Source organism: Oncorhynchus mykiss, chromosome 16 (assembly GCF_057628025.1).
Source record: "Oncorhynchus mykiss isolate SJ-2025 chromosome 16, ASM5762802v1, whole genome shotgun sequence".
In the NCBI taxonomy this organism is placed as follows: Eukaryota; Metazoa; Chordata; class Actinopteri; order Salmoniformes; family Salmonidae; genus Oncorhynchus; species Oncorhynchus mykiss.
The window spans coordinates 57,973,065-57,995,000 of NC_143037.1; the positions used below are offsets into that span (position 1 = coordinate 57,973,065).

The 21,936-nt window shown below is 43.2% G+C and overlaps 1 protein-coding gene across 1 annotated transcript in view; it reads right to left on the reverse strand.

The window, feature by feature from the left end:
• The window catches only part of sema3b (sema domain, immunoglobulin domain (Ig), short basic domain, secreted, (semaphorin) 3B), an 88,354-nt gene extending 66,770 nt beyond the window's left edge, over positions 1-21,584 (reverse strand). Inside the window, exon 1 of the mRNA XM_036947323.2 lies at positions 21,105-21,584. The gene's annotated coding sequence lies outside the window, so the exon portion shown is untranslated. The remainder of the gene's footprint in view (positions 1-21,104) is intronic.
• Between the last annotated feature and the right edge of the window lie 352 nt (positions 21,585-21,936).

The following is a 21,936-nucleotide window of genomic DNA, read 5'->3' on the forward strand; positions in this document are numbered from 1 at the left end:
CCGACCTCACTAATGCTCTTGTGTCTGAACAGAAGCAAGCCCCCGCAGTAATGTTCCAACAACTAGTGGAAAGCGTTCCCTGAAGAGTGGTCTGTTATAGCAGCAAAGGGGGGAACAACTCCATATTAATGCCCATGATTTTAGAATGAAATGTTCGACGAGCAGGTGTCCACATACAGTGCCTTGCGAAAGTATTCGGCCCCCTTGAACTTTGCGACCTTTTGCCACATTTCAGGCTTCAAACAAAGATATAAAACTGTATTTTTTTGTGAAGAATCAACAACAAGTGGGACACAATCATGAAGTGGAACGACATTTATTGGATATTTCAAACTTTTTTAACAAATCAAAAACTGAAAAATTGGGCGTGCAAAATTATTCAGCCCCCTTAAGTTAATACTTTGTAGCGCCACCTTTTGCTGTGATTACAGCTGTAAGTCGCTTGGGGTATGTCTCTATCAGTTTTGCACATCGAGAGACTGACATTTTTTCCCATTCCTCCTTGCAAAACAGCTCGAGCTCAGTGAGGTTGGATGGAGAGCATTTGTGAACAGCAGTTTTCAGTTCTTTCCACAGATTCTCGATTGGATTCAGGTCTGGACTTTGACTTGGCCATTCTAACACCTGGATATGTTTATTTTTGAACCATTCCATTGTAGATGTTGCTTTATGTTTTGGATCATTGTCTTGTTGGAAGACAAATCTCCGTCCCAGTCTCAGGTCTTTTGCAGACTCCATCAGGTTTTCTTCCAGAATGGTCCTGTATTTGGCTCCATCCATCTTCCCATCAATTTTAACCATCTTCCCTGTCCCTGCTGAAGAAAAGCAGGCCCAAACCATGATGCTGCCACCACCATGTTTGACAGTGGGGATGGTGTGTTCATTGTGATGAGCTGTGTTGCTTTTACGCCAAACATAACGTTTTGCATTGTTGCCAAAAAGTTCAATTTTGGTTTCATCTGACCAGAGCACCTTCTTCCACATGTTTGGTGTGTCTCCCACGTGGCTTGTGGCAAACTTTAAACAACACTTTTTATGGATATCTTTAAGAAATGGCTTTCTTCTTGCCACCCTTCCATAAAGGCCAGATTTGTGCAATATATGACTGATTGTTGTCCGATGGACAGGGTCTCTCACCTCAGCTGTAGATCTCTGCAGTTCATCCAGAGTGATCATGGGCCTCTTGGCTGCATCTCTGATCAGTCTTCTCCTTGTATGAGCTGAAAGTTTAGAGGGACGGCCAGGTCTTGGTAGATTTGCAGTGGTCTGATACTCCTTCCATTTCAATATTATCGCTTGCACAGTGCTCCTTGGGATGTTTAAAGCTTGGGAAATCTTTTTGTATCCAAATCCGGCTTTAAACTTCTTCACAACAGTATCTCGGACCTGCCTGGTGTGTTCCTTGTTCTTCATGATGCTCTCTGCGTTTTTAACAAACCTCTGAGACTATCACAGTGCAGGTGCATTTATACGGAGACTTGATTACACACAGGTGGATTGTATTTATCATCATTAGTCATTTAGGTCAACATTGGATCATTCAGAGATCCTCACTGAACTTCTGGAGAGAGTTTGCTGCACTGAAAGTAAAGGGGCTGAATAATTTTGCACGCCCAATTTTTCAGTTTTTGATTTGTTAAAAAAGTTTGAAATATCCAATAAATGTCGTTCCACTTCATGATTATGTCCCACTTGTTGTTGATTCTTCACAAAAAAATACAGTTTTATATCTTTATGTTTGAAGCCTGAAATGTGGCAAAAGGTCGCAAAGTTCAAGGGGGCCGAATACTTTCGCAAGGCACTGTACATACACACATACGCACACACACATCGACCGCAGACACACAGGCGACAAGTCAGCGCAAAAATGATGCAGAAAAATTCATCCATGCTTTTGTCACTTCTAGGTTAGACTACTGCAATGCTTTACTTTCCGGCTACCGGGATAAAGCACTAAATAAACTTCAGTTAGTGCTAAATACGGCTGCTAGAATCCTGACTAGAACCAAAAAAATTGATCATATTACTCCAGTGCTAGCCTCTCTACACTGGCTTTCTGTCAAAGCAAGGGCTGATTTCAAGGTTTTACTGCTAACCTACTAAGCATTACATGGGCTTGCTCCTACCTATCTCTCTGATTTGGTCCTGCCGTACATACCTACACATACGCTACGGTCACAAGACGCAGACCTCCCAATTGTCCCTAGAATTTCTAAGCAAACAGCTGGAGGCAGGGCTTTCTCCTATAGAGCTCAATTTTTATGGAACGGTCTGCCTACCCATGTCAGAGACGCAAACTCGGTCTCAACCTTTAAGTCTTTACTGAAGACTCATCTCTTCAGTGGGTCATATGATTGAGTGTAGTCTGGCCCAGGAGTGGGAAGGTGAACGGAAAGGCTTTTGGAGCAACGAACCGCCCTTGCTGTCCCTCTTTCCACTGGGATTCTCTGCCTCTAACCCTATTACAGGGGCTGAGTCACTGGCTTACTGGGGCTCTCTCATGCCGTCCCTGGAGGGGGTGCGTCACCTGAGTGGGTTGATTCACTGATGTGGTCATCCTGTCTGGGTTGGCGCCGCCCCCCCCCCCCGCCCCCCCCCCCCCCCCCCCCCCCCCCCCCCGGGTTGTGCCGTGGCGGAGGTCTTTGTGGGCTATACTCAGCCTTGTCTCAGGATGGTAAGTTGGTGGTTGAAGATATCCCTCTAGTGGTGTGGGGGCTGTGCTTTGGCAAAGTGGGTGGGGTTATATCCTTTGGCCCTGTCCGGGGGTGTCCTCGGATGGGGCCACAGTGTCTCCTGACCCCTCCTGTCTCAGCCTCCAGTATTTATGCTGCAGTAGTTTGTGTCGGGGGGCTAGGGTCAGTTTGTTATATCTGGAGTACTTCTCCTGTCCTATTCGGTGTCCTGTGTGAATCTAAGTGTGCGTTCTCTAATTCTCTCCTTCTCTCTTTCTTTCTCTCTCTCGGAGGACCTGAGCCCTAGGACCATGCCCCAGGACTACCTGACATGATGACTCCTTGCTGTCCCCAGTCCACCTGGCTGTGCTGCTGCTCCAGTTTCAACTGACCTGAGCCCTAGGACCATGCCCCAGGACTACCTGACATGATGACTCCTTGCTGTCCCCAGTCCACCTGACCGTGCTGCTGCTCCAGTTTAAACTGTTCTGCCTTATTATTATTCGACCATGCTGGTCATTTATGAACATTTGAACATCTTGTCCATGTTCTGTTATAATCTCCACCCGGCACAGCCAGAAGAGGACTGGCCATTTGGCCTTTCTAGGGAGTTTTTCCTAGCCACCGTGCTTCTACACCTGCATTGCTTGCTGTTTGGGGTTTTAGGCTGGGTTTCTGTACAGCACTTTGAGATATCAGCTGATGTACAAAGGGCTATATAAATACATTTGATTTGATTTTGATTTGATTCTCCTACTCTGTTCATTCCACCTCCTCTCGTTCTCTGGCTCCTCAGCCATATTCCATTATTTAGAACCTGTCTTCTGTGAAACATGGACATGAGAACCTAGCCCCGTGGAGAGTGTGTGTTAGGGCTTGACACTCACACATGGACACACACACACAGCCCTGTGCTCCCTGACGCGCATTAGCTGATGCATAGAGACGGCACAGCAACATTATGCACAACACTGAAAGGAGGGCTGGAATTAAGAGCAGGGTTTGAATCAGAGCAGGGTTTGAATCAGAGCAGGGTTTGAACCAGAGCAGGGTTTGAATCAGAGCAGGGTTTGAATCAGAGCAGGGTTTGAATCAGAGCAGGGTTTGGACACAATGTAAGGTTAATATGAGACACTGAGCAGAGGAATGATGATGATGATAACCCGGGGTTAACCCTTCCCCTCCCTGCGCTCCCTGCAGGTGAGTGAGACTGACAGGTGATGAAGTGCCCCAGAGTGGAGGGAGTGAGGTTCTCACATATCCAGGGTGGGCTCTGCTGTGTGTCAGTGTGTGTAAGGAGGCCCCAAACACACACACCACACACACACACACACAACAAGACCTACACTAACTGATACCTTAACCATACCTTAACCATACTCTGACTCACCTATTCATAACATTTCCCATATCTGTAAGCAACACTTCTCCATTAAAGAGGGGTTACAGCTAAGGGTTATTGAGGGCTTTGGGTGTCTGTGTGTCAAGCCAGGCCAATGGACTCTAGTGAAGGGGGTGTGTGTCTCTGTGTTCTGGTATGCCTACAGTTTGTGATTAAGTGTGCTGTGTTGGCACATGTGGACAGGTATGCATACATCTGTTCAAATGGACTCTTACCGTAACGAGAGGTAATTACAGAACTATATGCCTGGGAATGCAAATAAGGTGTGTGTCACATCAAGTCTCAACTTGCCCATTTACCCACGTTGAGTTTCCTCCTGCCTGATGGTCACTCACTACCCCAGCTATCTCTCTCTCTCTCTCTCACACACACACACACACACACACACACACACACACACACACACACACACACACACACACACACACACACACACACACACACACAGCATACTGTGTGACGTCTGTCATGCTTAACCTTTGATTTTAACCAATAGCATGGCCTCCAGTGGAAGTCATAATTCGGGGTATTAAATGGCCTATCAGGGCGGAGGTGAAAGTTTAAAGGTGAGGGTGTCGAGGGGATGAGAGGGGGGTAGTCCTGTATGTTTGGCTAAAACCTAGGAGGACCTTCTCTGTCCATCCCTATTACCACAGAGAAAGAGGCGGAACGACGCATGTTAGCGTTTTTGTCATTAATCTTGTTCTGGAGGTAGCTCTGTAGAGTGGTCACTAGCTAGCACAGCCACAAAGTCATTATATCTGATTTTAAACCTAACTCCAACCTTAATTCTAAACTTAATCACACTGCTAAACCTCATGCCTAGCCCTAACCTTATAAATGAAGACCCACAATTTTGACTTGCACATTTTGACTTGCCCTGCCCTCCAGAATGCAGCTGACCTATCTAATGGCTCAGTTCTACCTCCAAGACTCATGACAACAAATGTCAACCTGCCGGAACGAGACACACCATGGCCAAACTCAGGCTAGGCTGGGAAAGGCTATATGCTAGGCTGAAATGGCCTGCTACAACACATCTCTAAGCAATCTGTCACTGTCCCCTCTCCTCTCTGTTCTACCTCGTTCCTTTCCTCATCCTCCCTTCTTCCTCCCAAACACTCCCCTGTGCATTCGTCAGCAGCCACATTCCACACACACGCAATCCATCGCAGACGCTGTCACACGTACAGACACACACTCTCTCAGACACACACACACACACACTCCCTATCCCTCTAATCAGCCAGGGAATGCACGTTTCAGACAGTCGTCATCTCCGCCCCAAACACACACACTCTCCTGTGGGCCTTGCTTAATGAACTTGGTCTCTGGTAGGGGGCGTGCGGAGTGACTGGTAAACACACAGGCGGTGAAGGACACAAAGGGCCCCTGTGTTTGGCAACCCAGTACCCACTCACCATCCCTTTCACATATCACAATCAGGGGCCACATGGAAAGACCCCACCCCACCCCTTCCCTTCTCTGGGCCTCCACCCTGGGAGAACAGACTATCTTTATATCTGTGAATACCCTGCTGTATACCTGCCATGCTTTCTGCCCTGGGGAACATTGACAGCACTTCACACACAGCCCGTCACCAAGGCTACACACATTCATACTGCAATGACTGAAGGGACATAAATAGGCAAGTGTAAGGCCTAGTGTTGTACCATCACTCACCCACATCTCACCCCCTCTCGATGCTCAGTAGGGTACCCTTCCTAGATTACTTCAGTGCAGTAGTTACCCGTGTATGGTTTCAGTGCAGTAGTTACCCATGTATGGTTTCAGTGCAGTAGTTACCCCTGTATGGTTTCAGTGCAGTAGTTACACCTGTATGGTTTCAGTGTAGTTGTTACCCCCGTATGGTTTCAGTGCAGTAGTTACCCCTGTATGGTTTCAGTGCAGTAGTTACCCCTGTATGGTTTCAGTGCAGTAGTTACCCCTGTATGGTTTCAGTGCAGTAGTTACACCTGTATGGTTTCAGTGCAGTAGTTATCCCTGTATGGTTTCAGTGCAGTAGTTACACCTGTATGGTTTCAGTGCAGTAGTTACCCCTGTATGGTTTCAGTGCAGTAGTTATCCCTGTATGGTTTCAGTGCAGTAGTTACCCATGTATGGTTTCAGTGCAGTAGTCATCCCTGTATGATTTCAGTGCAGTAGTTACCCCTGTATGGTTTCAGTGCAGTAGTTACCCCTGTGTGGTTTCAGTGCAGTAGTTACCCATGTATGGTTTCAGTGCAGTAGTTACACCTGTATGGTTTCAGTGCAGTAGTTACCCCTGTATGGTTTCAGTGCAGTAGTTACCCCTGTATGGTTTCAGTGCAGTAGTTATCCCTGTATGGTTTCAGTGCAGTAGTTACCCATGTATGGTTTCAGTGCAGTAGTTACCCCTGTATGGTTTCAGTGCAGTAGTTACCCCTGTGTGGTTTCAGTGCAGTAGTTATCCCTGTATGGTTTCAGTGCAGTAGTTATCCCTGTATGGTTTCAGTGCAGTAGTTACACCTGTATGGTTTCAGTGCAGTAGTTACCCCTGTATGGTTTCAGTGCAGTAGTTATCCCTGTATGGTTTCAGTGCAGTAGTTACCCATGTATGGTTTCAGTGCAGTAGTCATCCCTGTATGATTTCAGTGCAGTAATTACCCCTGTATGGTTTCAGTGCAGTAGTTATCCCTGTATGGTTTCAGTGCAGTAGTTACCCCTGTATGGTTTCAGTGCAGTAGTTATCCCTGTATGGTTTCAGTGCAGTAGTTACCCCTGTATGGTTTCAGTGCAGTAGTCATCCCTGTATGATTTCAATGCAGTAGTTCAGTGCAGTAGTTACCCCTGTATGGTTTCAGTGCAGTAGTTACACCTGTATGGTTTCAGTGCAGTAGTTACCCCTGTATGGTTTCAGTGCAGTAGTTACCCATGTATGGTTTCAGTGCAGTAGTTACCCATGTATGGTTTCAGTGCAGTAGTTATCCCTGTATGGTTTCAGTGCAGTAGTTACCCCTGTATGGTTTCAGTGCAGTAGTTATCCCTGTATGGTTTCAGTGCAGTAGTTACACCTGTATGGTTTCAGTGCAGTAGTTACCCCTGTATGGTTTCAGTGCAGTAGTTACACCTGTATGGTTTCAGTGCAGTAGTTACCCCTGTATGGTTTCAGTGCAGTAGTTATCCCTGTATGGTTTCAGTGCAGTAGTTACCCATGTATGGTTTCAGTGCAGTAGTCATCCCTGTATGATTTCAGTGCAGTAATTACCCCTGTATGGTTTCAGTGCAGTAGTTATCCCTGTATGGTTTCAGTGCAGTAGTTACCCCTGTATGGTTTCAGTGCAGTAGTTATCCCTGTATGGTTTCAGTGCAGTAGTTACCCCTGTATGGTTTCAGTGCAGTAGTCATCCCTGTATGATTTCAATGCAGTAGTTCAGTGCAGTAGTTACCCCTGTATGGTTTCAGTGCAGTAGTTACCCCTGTATGGTTTCAGTGCAGTAGTTATCCCTGTATGGTTTCAGTGCAGTAGTTACCCATGTATGGTTTCAGTGCAGTAGTCATCCCTGTATGATTTCAGTGCAGTAATTACCCCTGTATGGTTTCAGTGCAGTAGTTATCCCTGTATGGTTTCAGTGCAGTAGTTACCCCTGTATGGTTTCAGTGCAGTAGTTATCCCTGTATGGTTTCAGTGCAGTAGTTACCCCTGTATGGTTTCAGTGCAGTAGTTACCCCTGTGTGGTTTCAGTGCAGTAGTCATCCCTGTATGATTTCAGTGCAGTAGTTACCCCTGTATGGTTTCAGTGCAGTAGTTACCCCTGTGTGGTTTCAGTGCAGTAGTTACCCATGTATGGTTTCAGTGCAGTAGTTACACCTGTATGGTTTCAGTGCAGTAGTTACCCCTGTATGGTTTCAGTGCAGTAGTTACCCCTGTATGGTTTCAGTGCAGTAGTTATCCCTGTATGGTTTCAGTGCAGTAGTTACCCATGTATGGTTTTAGTGCAGTAGTTACCCCTGTATGGTTTCAGTGCAGTAGTTACCCCTGTGTGGTTTCAGTGCAGTAGTTATCCCTGTATGGTTTCAGTGCAGTAGTTATCCCTGTATGGTTTCAGTGCAGTAGTTACACCTGTATGGTTTCAGTGCAGTAGTTACCCCTGTATGGTTTCAGTGCAGTAGTCATCCCTGTATGATTTCAATGCAGTAGTTCAGTGCAGTAGTTACCCCTGTATGGTTTCAGTGCAGTAGTTATCCCTGTATGGTTTCAGTGCAGTAGTTACCCCTGTATGGTTTCAGTGCAGTAGTTACCCCTGTATGGTTTCAGTGCAGTAGTTACCCCTGTATGGTTTCAGTGCAGTAGTTACCCCTGTATGGTTTCAGTGCAGTAGTTACCCCTGTATGGTTTCAGTGCAGTAGTTACCCCTGTATGGTTTCAGTGCAGTAGTTACCCCTGTATGGTTTCAGTGCAGTAGTTACCCCTGTATGGTTTCAGTGCAGTAGTTACCCCTGTATGGTTTCAGTGCAGTAGTTACCCCTGTATGGTTTCAGTGCAGTAGTTATCCCTGTATGGTTTCAGTGCAGTAGTTACCCCTGTATGGTTTCAGTGCAGTAGTTACCCCTGTATGGTTTCAGTGCAGTAGTTACCCCTGTATGGTTTCAGTGCAGCAGTTAATCTACGTACAGTACAGCGCTTGTTTTTCTAGTCTGCCTCAATGGACAGGTTTCTACACAACCTCTCCCTCCATCTCTCTCTCTTGCTTTCATTCATTTATCCTTTCCCGTTCTCTGAAAATTCAGCGCCCTTGTCCACATACCACATGTGCACAACAAGAGCTAAGGCTGCCTGAATGTTATTATAACCTCGTAGGCCTCCTGCTGGCCCCGGTGTCTTATCATTCAGTACACATCTTATTTCCCTAGTCGGTAACACTTCATTTTAAGGTGTTCTTATTACAGTGTAATTAAATATGTACTTACACTAACAAGTGTTGTAATTAACTGTAATATAATGTAACTGGTGGTAATTGCAGTCTATAATTACATAAGTGTAACAACGAATGCTTTTTACCTTGCTTGTTACAAATATTAAAGTTTCCGATAGCATCCCGACCATATATCCCAGTGCATCATATTTCAGGGCCTGTACATTTCAGCCTGCACAAACCATGGGATAAGTGGTAGCCAATTCAAAACCCTGCTGCAATTCACAATGCTGCAATAAAGGGCTCTGGATTCTAATGCCCAGGCCCAATGGCAAAAACTTGTTCACAAATGGTTCACATGAAAAAAGATCTTTAAATTGTTAGATAAATTAACAGTGCATTTGACAAAGGGTCAATTACTTTAACCATCGATAAAACATGTTGATACACTAATAAACAGGTATGGTTAAAATTGAGAGACAGTTATTCATGCTTTCCAAATAGTGTATAAATGCAATTCAAAAGTTCGTAGGACAAACTCTTATTCCATCATGTAACCTTGCCAGGGTTTCACTGTTGAGGAACATTCTCACGTTTGGATGGGATGCATTGGCATTGCCTAGTTTAAAAAAAAGGTTAAATAAATAAAGAATAAATTGGTGCATTTATTTTTAACATTGTTAATTATTTATGTCAACATCTACCCATGTGCGCAACACCCTCGAAACAACACTGAAAGGGCCCAGATTTGTGGACACTGAGGTCATGTGACAGTTCGAAAAGAACAGGTTGAGAAGGTCAGTGTGGAAGGAAAGAAATGATGGGATAGATGGGAAAGAAATGTGACTCAGACAGAACTCGTAGGCCTAAACACTGCCTAATTGCCAGGTGAAAAGCATCATTTTATAGTAAGTGAATGAGAAAAGGCTGACCTGAAAACTGGTAAACTAACAGTAAGTATGGGTGAATAACTGCTTATTGTAAGGTCTGCACAATGTCTCCCCCTTGTGGGAGGAAGAATAATTTTGGTAACTTTATGACCAGTATTTCTTTGTTTTTTGTTGGAGGGGTTAATAATGGGATGGAAATCCTTTTGAGTTAGATATGCTTAGGAAAAGCTTATATTAGCATAACAAGGTTGTTGGTTGAAGTTTGTCTTTATCTCTTTGTTCAATTCAGGTCAGGGGTATTCGTAATTTACTCAAACTTAAGGCTATTATCATGTATTGCAAATGGTTCAATGCAGACATGGACTTTCTACAATATAGCAGTTATAAGGGGTGCATTTAAAGGGAAGGTCATCAGTCGTAAGACTCACCACTGGATGTTGGTTAATTTTAACAGTGAATTTGAACAGTGAAATGTTATTAGGGAATATCTATGCATCCAACAAACAAAACAGGATATTATTTCAAGAATTTGAAGATGTCACGTTGTATAATGATAGGAGACAGGTGCAGGAATACGAAATAATGATTTATATTTCTCTTCCAAAAATAGAGTACTTTATGAACATGACAGGGACGGAGCCCAAAACACACACACACACACACACACACACACACACACACACACACACACACACACACACACACACACACACACACACACACTACCATTTGGGGTCACTTAGAAATGTAATTGTTTTTGAAAGATAAGCTATTCCATTAAAATAACATCAAATTGATCAGAAATGTAGTGTAGACATTATTAATGTTGTAAATTACTATTTTAGCTTGCATTTGCAGGTTCGATTACAGGCTCAATCTGAAGATCTCATACAACGCTGTGTGCTACTCCCTTCACAGAGCAGCGCAAACTGGCTCAACCAGAATAGAAAGAGTGGGAGGCCCCGGTGCACAACTAGGCAAGAGGACAAGTACATTAGAGTGTCTAGTTTGAGAAACAGATGCCTCACAAGTCCTCAACTGGCAGCTTCATTAAATAGTACCCGCAAACACCTGTCTCAACGTCAACAGTGAAGAGGCGACTCCGGGATACAAGTTTCAGAGGAAAGTTTTGTTTCTGGCCATTTTGATCCTGTAATTGAATCCACAAACACTGATGCTCCAGATACTCAACTAGTCCAAGGCCAGTTTTATTGCTTCTTTAATCAGGACAATGTAAAAGCGTTTTCTAATGATTAATTAACCTTTTAAAATTATAAACTTGGATTAGCTAACACAACGTGCCATTGGAACACAGGAGTGATGGTTGCTGATAATGGGCCTCTATATGCCTATGTAGATATTCCATTAAAAATCAGCCCTTTCCAGCTAAAATAGTGATTTACAACATTGTCTACACTGTATTTCTAATCTATTTGATGTTATTTTAATGGAGAACATTTTTGCATTTCTTTCAAAAACAAGGACATTTGTAAGTGAGCACAATCTTTTGAACGGAAGTGTATATTATGTAATCATTTTCGACTAGTATTTGACATGATAGACTACAAGGTGCACATTATGGAATATACTTTATTTTATTTGTAAAAGGCTTTTTTACAAGGCTTTTTATTCAGTTGAACATTATTTTATTTTTGAGTCTTTGATTTTTGGGGTTTTGGTCAACATTTTCAAAGTGTAATGAAAACAATTCTGTTAAATTATCCCATGGAACTTCACAGTGATTCGACATAAGACAAAGATTTAAACAAGGATGACCAATTTCTCCTCTATTATTTTGATTGTTCACACAAGTTATGGCACTTCATATCAATAAGGATAGTTTCATGGGTATTCAGATACAAAATAAAGAGATAAAATGTTCACAATTGGCTGACGACACGACCATTTTTTATGAAAGATCATAAGGAAGTCAGGAAAGCTAATGAGTGTATTAAAGCCTTCTCACATGTACAGTTGAAGTCGGAAGTTTACATACACTTTAGCCAAATACATTTAAACTCAGTTTTTCACAATTCCTGACATTTAATCCTAGAAAAAAATACCTGTTTTAGGTCAGTTAGGATCACCACTTAATTTTAAGAATGTGAAATGTCAGATTAATAGTAGAGAGAATTATTTATTTCAGCTTTCATTTCTTTCATCACATTCCCAGTGGGTCAGAAGTTTACATACACTCAATTAGTATTTGGTAGCATTGCCTTGAAATTGTTTCACTTGGGTCAAACGTTTCGGGTGGCCTTCCACAAGCTTCCCACAATAAGTTGGGTGAATTTTGGCCCATTCCTCCTGACAGAGCTGGTGTAACTGAGTCAGGTTTGTAGGCCTCCTTGCTCGCACACGCTTTTTCAGTTCTGCCCACAAATTTTCTATAGGATTGAGGTCAAGGCTTTGTGATGGCCACTCCAATACCTTGACTTTGTTGTCCTTAAGCCATTTTGCCACAACCTTTGAAGTATGCTTCGGGTCATTGTCCATTTGGAAGACCCATTTGTGACCAAACTTTAACTTCCTGACTGATGTCTTGAGATGTTGCTTCAATATATCCACATCATTTTCCTCTTCACAATGCCATCTATTTTGTGAAGTGCACCAGTCCCTCCTGGAGCAAAGCACCAACACAACATGATGCTGCCACCCCCGTGCTTCAAGGTTGGGATGGTGTTCTTCGGCTTGCAAGCCTCCCCCTTTTTCGTCCAAACATAACGATGGTCATTATGGCCAAACAGTTCTATTTATGTTTCATCGGAGGACATTTCTCCAAAAAGTAGGATCTTTGTCCCCATGTGCAGTTGCAAACCGTAGTGTGGCTTTTTTATGGCGGTTTTGGAGCAGTGGCTTCTTCCTTGCTCAGCGACCTTTCAGGTTAAGTCAATATAGGACTTGTTTTACTGTGGATATTGATATTTTTGTACCTGTTTCCTCCAGAATCTTCACAAGGTCCTTTGCTGTTGTTCTGGGATTTTCGCACCAAAGTACGTTCATCTTTAGGAGACAGAACACGTCTCCTTCCTGAGTGGTATGACGGCTGCATGGTCCCATGGTGTTTATACTTGCGTACTATTGTTTGTACAGATGAACGTGGTACCTTCAGGCGTTTGGAAATTGCTCAGAAGGATGAACTAGACTTGTGGAGGTATACCATTTTGTTTCGGAGGTCTTGGATGATTTTTTTTCTTTTCTTTCTTTTTGTGAGTTATTTGCGTTGAAAAGATGTGACTTAAACTCAGTATGTCATATCCCTGTAAAAGATGTGACTTAAACTCAGTATGTCATATCCCTGTAAAAGATGTGATCACATATATTGGTATTAAAGTTAACAAAGACCAGAAAGAAAGGACCAGTTTAAGCTTCTCTCCTATTGTAGAGAAAATTAGAAAGAGATTTAACTCCTGGTTATTAAGAGATGTTTCTTTATCTGGACTTGTACTAATCTAAAGGTTTGTCCAGATTAGTTTATTGCCTTGCCTTGGATGTTCCTCTGTCAGTAACTAATATGGTTGATACTAAATGATTTAACTTCATATGGAGGAATACACCTCATTATTTAAGAAAAGCGGCAATACGTAGCACCCAACGCGAGGGAGGGTTGAATGCTCTGGATTTTAACACCTCTAATATAATCTTCAAAATCAAATGGATACAAAAGTATTTAAGAAATATGGATTGCATTTGGAATATAATCCCTAATTTAATATTCCAACCGATTGGTGGTTTTACTCAAATGCAACATTTATGTGGGTAAGATCCCTATTAAGCTTTCTGACCGTCATAAAGAAGTACTTCTAGCTTGGAACCTCATATACAAACATCATTTCCCCCACATAGATATACTGGAATAACAAATACAGAAAATACAAAAACAAGTCTTTTTTTCCAGAACTGGTTTGACAACAGCATTTTCTGGGTTAAACAACTATTGAATAATGATGGACAACTATATGATTATCCAGAATTCATGAGAACACACAATGTTATATTCACTCCCGAGGAGTATCAAATTGTTGTTAGAGCTGTCCCTAAAGGTGCTATTCTTCTTTTAGGAGAATATAACAGTACTCCAAGTGCAACTGTTGAGGATTTTGTATTCTCAATTCAGTTAGAAAGAATTGACATGTAAATGTAATAGCATGTATATAAGAAAACTATGTCAAGATATTACCATGTCAGAAGATATTGGAGTGAGTTTGAAGATTTTAAAAGAAACCCCTGTTAATGTTAATTTGAAAGACTCTGATATTATGTTTTATTTTGATCCAAATGATGTGGACCCTGAATTAACTTCATTGTTCATTTGTTTATTTTTTATGGAAGATTCTTTATCCATAAAATGAAGTGGGCGGAGAACAAACCCCTCTTCACATTCTTTATTTCAAAATGATCAGGAAGTGTAAAAACAAAAAAGCAATACGTACCATCAAACTTTTTGACAAATTGAACATGTGTCTCGATATGTAATACTCTGTCTGTTAGGTTTATGTACTCTTCTTTGTATGTTTCTGGTTTTGTATTTGTTTTGTTCATAATAAAAAATAATGATAAAAAAAATGTTTAAAAAAATAATCCAGACATGAAGAAAATCCAGACATGAAAGATTGCTGTGAAAGAAACAAAGTGTTGTAGACAAGACAAAAACGTCAACACATGAGACATAAAGTAAGTTTTCCATGCAATTTGTTTAGCTTTTTTGTATACATGAATTCTGCTGGACGATTTAGCATAAGTAGTATTTGCCAGCTAGAGTAGCTAGCTAACGTTAGCTTCTCTGGCATTTTTGTTAGGTCTACCAACTAGCTAGCTAGCTATCTAGCTAATTACCATCTACAGAATTACATTGTAATGAGGACCACTTCAAAGGAAGCGTTAGTCTCCAGTCTTATTGTACTGGGATCTGGTTCAGTGTGTTGTTACTGTACTCCCAACCCCTCGGTCTATTGGCTTCACCATGTCTCTGCTGTGCAAACTGGCTTAAGTATTGTTTTTCATGTTAATCCTTTTGTTGTGGAATTTGCTAACAGAAAGCTTTTCAATGCATTTCTTTGTTGTTCCAGTATAAGTTCTTATTAACAGAAACACAAATACCTAAACTATGCACACATCTAATATAATGCACATGTAGGTAAACAAACACAGATATAATACTATCAATAAATGTGCCTGTTCTCTATTTTCATTTCTGATCTAAAGGCCCCTCTCTTCACAGATCTAAAGCACATACCCTCCCCACAAACACATGCACACTAACACTTACACACAACTCAAAAGGGCCCTTCGTCCCCTCCTCTCCCTCACTATGGGGTTCACCTTCAGAGAGTCTATCTCTGCTGGCTGCAGCTGGGTAGACTAAGCCCTCTACTGCTGCTTTGGCTTACACTGAAATAAATGGGTGTCTCGGTGTGTGTGTGTGTGTGTGTGTGTGTGTGTGTGTGTGTGTGTGTCTGACTGTGACAGAGAGAGGGCGATGTAGAGAGTGATAGAGAAGGAGGAGTGGGGGTGGTGCTTTATCAGGAGGAAAAGCCAAATTAAAAATGTGGAATGATCCCTCCTCCTGGGACGGGTTCAATTAGCAGGCTAGATGGCTGGGAGAGAAGCTGGGAGACTGGGAGGATGGGCTAAAAGCCATAGCCTGGCCACATCCATTCTGCACCAGCATCACCCTATACACACATGCATTTGGCAGTCATACACACTAGAGCCGGGACGATACCAATATCGTTATATTTTTTCCATGTCAAAAATGAAAACACGAAGGAAACCAAACTCTTTAGGCCTTTCAAAAACTGCTGTATGTAAAATATAAAGTGTTATAATTTGGAAAATAAATAAATGCGACTCTGGATGAAAACATAATGACGTTTGTTTCCAACATTAAGTCTGTTTTCCACGATACTAACGAGTATCACAATACTGGTATTGTCCCGGCCCTAACACACATATACACATACACAAGCGTGTGCACACACACCCACCCTACACATAAGGACACACACACACACACGCTACACATATAGACACACACACACACACACACCCTACACATATAGACACACACACATACCCTACACATATAGACACACCCTACACATATAGACACACCCACCCTACACATATAGACACACCCTACACATATAGACACACCCTACACATATAGACACACCCACCCTACACATAGACACACACACCCTACACATACAGTATAGACACACACACACAAACACACAAAATCACAGATCACACCCCATACTGCATGGTTGCAGGTTGATTAGGTCTGGCTAATAACTTAAGCACCAGAAGGTGTGTAGGCATCAGGAAGGGTGAATAGGGGAGTGAGAGAGTGGAGTGCGGGGAGAGCTAGCGACCGAGGTCAGAAGGGTGAGAGGTGAAATAAGGGGTAGGGGAGAAGGATGGGGGTGAGAGATAGTGAGGAGGATTAAGTGGCAATGGGGTAGAAAGGGATGGAGGGATGGAGGGAGGAAGGGAGAAAGGGTGGGTAAACAGCGGTGAGTGAGAACACAGGTGGTGAAAGGAGGAGAGGAATAGGGGAGGAGGGAGGATCACATTAATGGAAGAGATATGCTCTGCTCCCCTTTTCATTTCTTCTATTCCCCCTCCTCTAACCTGCTGATTTCTCTTCTCATATTCTCAGCTCTTCTCTCCCTCTCTCTTTCCATCTTTATCCTCCTCTCTTATTCCTACATCACCCTCCCCTCCTCTTTCCCCTTATCCTCTCCCCTCCACTCCTCTCTCTTCATGGAGTTCTGTTATTGATGGCTAGGTGCAGTTAAGGGCTTTGACTTGAATATGAATCTTGTATCCCAACAGCTGTAACTTTGACTGGCACTGCCACAACAGGATGAGAAGGAGATGGGAGAGGACTGGGGGGAATAACATGCTTTATACAATATATCCATCCTGTGGCCTGAATGAGGGTGAATGGGCTTTTCCTATCCTAAACTAGCCTGACAGAGAGGTGTGAGTATAGCGAGGGGAAAATATTTAACTGCATAGTGTGATGCTCACTGAATGGAATACCAGACGTGCCGCAAGAGCCTGGATTCATTTCCTCTCTACGTTGACTGAGAGGTTTACTGGGAGTTGTCACACACCAAACTGTAAAGATGCTGCAGTTACACACACAAACACTCCTGCAGCTCTGTGGTAGGCCCTGTGTGTGTGTGTGTGTGTGTGTGTGTGTGTGTGTGTGTGTGTGTGTGTGTGTGTGTGTGTGTGTGTGTGTGTGTGTGTGTGTGTGTGTGTGTGTGTGTGTGTGTCATCTCGGCCGCCGGTGGCACCAGAGTGTGACAGGTGAGGAGTGACAGGTAAGGGGCGCTGTACTGCACTCAGCAGCGTATCAGCAGGCTTGGCTGTCTCGTTATCAGGCAGGCACCCGGCAGAACAGCCAAATCCCCTCTCTAAGCCCCCGAGGCAGGCGAACGCTCCCTTTACCTCAGCTCTGAGGGGCCGATGGGGGGAGGAGAAGAGGGGGAGAGACTCGTTATTTTCTCATCTCCTATTGTAAAGCTATCTAATTCTCCTCTCCTTCACCTCTGGCTTTTTCTCCATAGTGGAGGTGATGGATTCTCACCTGCAGCCTGAACCCCAAATGCGCACACACGTCACACACACACGTCACACGTCACACACACACACACACACACACACACACACACACACACACACACACACACACACACACACACACACACACACACACTGCACACAAATTCTGCCACATACTGTATATGTAGACACATATGCCAGGGTACAAACACACACACACACGGCTCTGCACATTAAGGCAAATATAAGGAGAAGCAGAGGTAGAGAGAGGAGGACGCATTAGTGTGTCCAAGACAAGCAGGGAATGAGGCTTCAGCTTGCCAAAGAGCTTCTGATCCACCCACCCATACTCTCCACACTGTTTAGTCCATGTCACAGTCACTCCCCTCCCTCTCGCACTGAGCCCGCAGCACGGGATCGGCTGCTATGACTGATATACATCTGAAGGAGAGAGAAAGGTCAGGTGGACTTCCTTGTTGTTTGGTACACTGCTAGTACACTGTTCTGAACTGCTTTTACCCTAAAGCTTCTGATGCTGAACTGAGATTGGCCCTTCTAGCCTCTGTTTCAACCCTGGTTCAGTGTATCGTTGTCATGTTATCTGTACCTGATGACGCTAACTGATCTAGTCAGGCTATTCAATCCCACATGGTTGCACTGTGATCTTATATAACTAGAGGATCAGGAGCTTTTCCTGGTCAGAACACTCCTGACCACACTGTACCTACTGTATGAGGCTCTGTGTTTCTATAAACAGTCTTCCTTTGCCAAGTTGTTCCTGGTCAGAACACTCCTGACCACACTGTACCTACTGTATGAGGCTCTGTGTTTCTATAAACAGTCTTCCTTTGCCAAGTTGTTCCTGGTCAGAACACTCCTGACCTCACTGTACCTACTGTATGAGGCTCTGTGTTTATATAAACAGTCTTCCTTTGCCAAGTTGTTCCTGGTCAGAACACTCCTGACCACACTGTACCTACTGTATGAGGCTCTGTGTTTCTATAAACAGTCTTCCTTTGCCAAGTTGTTCCTGGTCAGAACACTCCTGACCTCACTGTACCTACTGTATGAGGCTCTTTGTTTATATAAACAGTCTTCCTTTGCCAAGTTGTTCCCTAAAACCATTTCTCTCAAACCGTTCTTCCTCCTTTACAGATTAATTCAAGGGAAAACATAAGGGGCAAGTGATCATTACCAGGGATCATTAACAGTGTATCATTAACAGTGTATCATTACCAGGGATCATTAACAGTGTATCATTAACAGTGTATCATTACCAGGGATCATTAACAGTGTATCATTAACAGTGTATCATTACCAGGGATCATTAACAGTGTATCATTACCAGGGATCATTACCAGGGATCATTAACAGTGTATCATTAACAGTGTATCATTACCAGGGATCATTAACAGTGTATCATTACCAGGGATCATTAACAGTGTATCATTACCAGGGATCATTACCAGGGATCATTAACAGTGTATCATTAACAGTGTATCATTACCAGGGATCATTAACAGTGTATCATTAACAGTGTATCATTACCAGGGATCATTAACAGTGTATCATTACCAGGGACCATTAACAGAGTATCATTACCAGGGATCATTAACAGTGTATCATTACCAGGGATCATTAGCAGTGTATCATTACCAGGGATCATTAACAGTGTATCATTACCAGGGATCATTAACAGTGTATCATTACCAGGGATCATTAGCAGTGTATCATTACCAGGGATCATTAACAGTGTATCATTACCAGGGATCATTAGCAGTGTATCATTACCAGGGATCATTAACAGTGTAAATCAAATGATGAAGCATCTGATTTAGTTTTGCAGTCAACAGTGACATAGTAAGTCTACAGGAGTCTCCACACACACACACACACACACACACACACACACACACACACACACACACACACACACACACACACACACACACACACACACACACACACACACACACACACACACCGAGAGAGAGCGAGAGGAATACCTTACTCATCAGGGGTGAGTATCATATCAAATGCCTGTACTGTTACATTTATTCAACTGGATTGAAAATAAAAATACATCTGATAAAATGTTGATGATGACAGCATTTAGCTTTTTATGTGAATGACAGAACAACTTGTCTCCTCTTTAGACCCTCCAGCTGCAGCAAACAAGTCAATATTTCAAAAGATCAGCAGCATCCATTAAATATTTCAAACAAAGAAAACTGGCATTGCTACTGTATGTCTTTCTTCCTCTCTGTCTGTTTTTCATTCTCTCTATTTTTCTCCCACTTCCTCTCTCTATTTTTCTCCCTATTCCACTCTCTCTATTTTTCTCCCACTTCCTCTCTCTATTTTTCTCCCTATTCCACTCTCTCTATTTTTCTCCCTATTCCACTCTCTCTATTTTTCTCCCTATTCCACTCTCTCTATTTTTCTCCCTATTCCACTCTCTCTATTTTTCTCCCTATTCCACTCTCTCTATTTTTCTCCCTATTCCACTCTCTCTATTTTTCTCCCTATTCCACTCTCTCTATTTTTCTCCCACTTCCTCTCTCTATTTTTCTCCCTATTCCACTCTCTCTATTTTTCTCCCTATTCCACTCTCTCTATTTTTCTCCCTATTCCACTCTCTATTTTTCTACATCTCCCTCCCTCCCTCCCTGTGATGTGTAACATTCCCGTCCAGCCCAAAGCACACAGACACAGAGTCTCACCACACCGCCAAAGTCACCGCCGCTTTGTAGCCCAGCCTCTGGCCTGCACTCACCACAAGGAGTGAGTGAGTGAGTGAGAGAGAGAGAGAGAAGCAGAGAAATAGACTGACTAGAACCACAGATGTCTACAGTAGAGCACTCCATAGAGACTCAGACACAGTCATACTGTTAAGCTGAGATGCTCAGGAGCGTCAGTATCCAGGGGGAGATGGGGTCTTTGAGTAACACACTGGGTTAAAAGGCTGAAGCTACCAAGGACTATTGGAGATGACAGACACAGACACACAGATAAAATACAATATTGTTTTCAGATATTAGCTGCCTGTATGAGGGAGACTCTCAATGTAATCTGCACTTCTTTAGAGAAAGGAGAGAAAGAGACAAAGAAAGAGAGGAATAAACTCCCTTCGTTAAAATTAGCCATTTACAAAACGTGCAGAAAGGAGATAAAAGCCAGAGCTAAATTAGATGAAAGTGCAGAAGTGACCGTGTGGAAGATGGGGAGGGATGGAGGGAGAGAGAGAGAGTTGGGCTGTATGGGATTTCAGGTGTAAAGAGAGAGAATCCTCTTTTGTCCCGCTGGTCAATATTAGGAAAAATCATCTGAACAGGCAAATGGAAATATGTACTAAATATGCTTACTTTTACTTAAAACTGACACTCTAGCACAAGCACTGGCTTTTCAGAGAACTGTTGTGAGAAATGTTGAATCTCCAACTGAAAAAGGACCACTTTCTCACACTTTCCAACTGAAAAACACCACTAGGCTGTGAGCAAGGCAAACATGAACCTTTAACTCCACTACAACAACACTGACCAGTTCACTCACACAAACACAACCACACTGACAAACACTCTGCTCCCAAACTACTGTTTAAAAAACAGACACATGATAAACACACCCCAATAACAACCACTGGGAAATAAGGAAAGGAATGTCTTACTCTGTGTGTTCCTGGTACTGTAGCGCTCCTAGGTCCGTGTCTCTTTGTCTGTGACAGGTGCCATGGTGGAGCAGTAGAGTCCAGAGTAAGGAAAGGTAGTCTCTCTCTCTCTCTCGGCTGTAGAAAAGGGGAATACATTCATGGAGTGGGACAGAGCATAGTAGTTCTCTCACACTCTTTCCCTCTGCCTTTTGGTTCTTTCTTTGACTGATATACTTTATCACTCTCCCACTGCTCAACGGCTCTCTCCCTCTCCTTCTCCCTCTCTCTCTCTCTCTCTCTCACACACACACACACACACACACACACACACACACACACACACACACACACACACACACACACCCTCCTCCTTCTTTTGAAGCCACTCCCTCTGTAATGGTCCAAAGGTAAAGTCCTTCCCTCCCTCTCCTCTCTTATTCCTTCTCTCTCATTCCCTCTCTCTCCTCTCCTCTTTCATTCCCTCTCTCTCCCTCTCTCTCCTCTCATTCCCTCTCTCTCTTCTCCTCTCCCACCCCCCAAGTCCCACATGTTTTGTTATTACAGCTGGCTCTTTGACTTCTCTCTGTGTCTGCTCAGTGGTGTGATCTCTACGTGGCTCTACGTGTGTTGTAGCTTCACTTTCATTTGACTGGTTCTGAGAGTGGGAACTATTTTGGCTAGCTATGGCTCTTGGGTTGGGCTGATGCTGAGGGTCAGGGTAAGGGTTAGGTATGTGGCTGACACTGGGTTGTAGTCTACAGTAGGTTGAGAGTCTGGATCTGGGTCTCACTTAAAGTATTTAAAGAGGTTAATCATTAACCCGGTTGTTCACAACCGATTTGGAGCCACA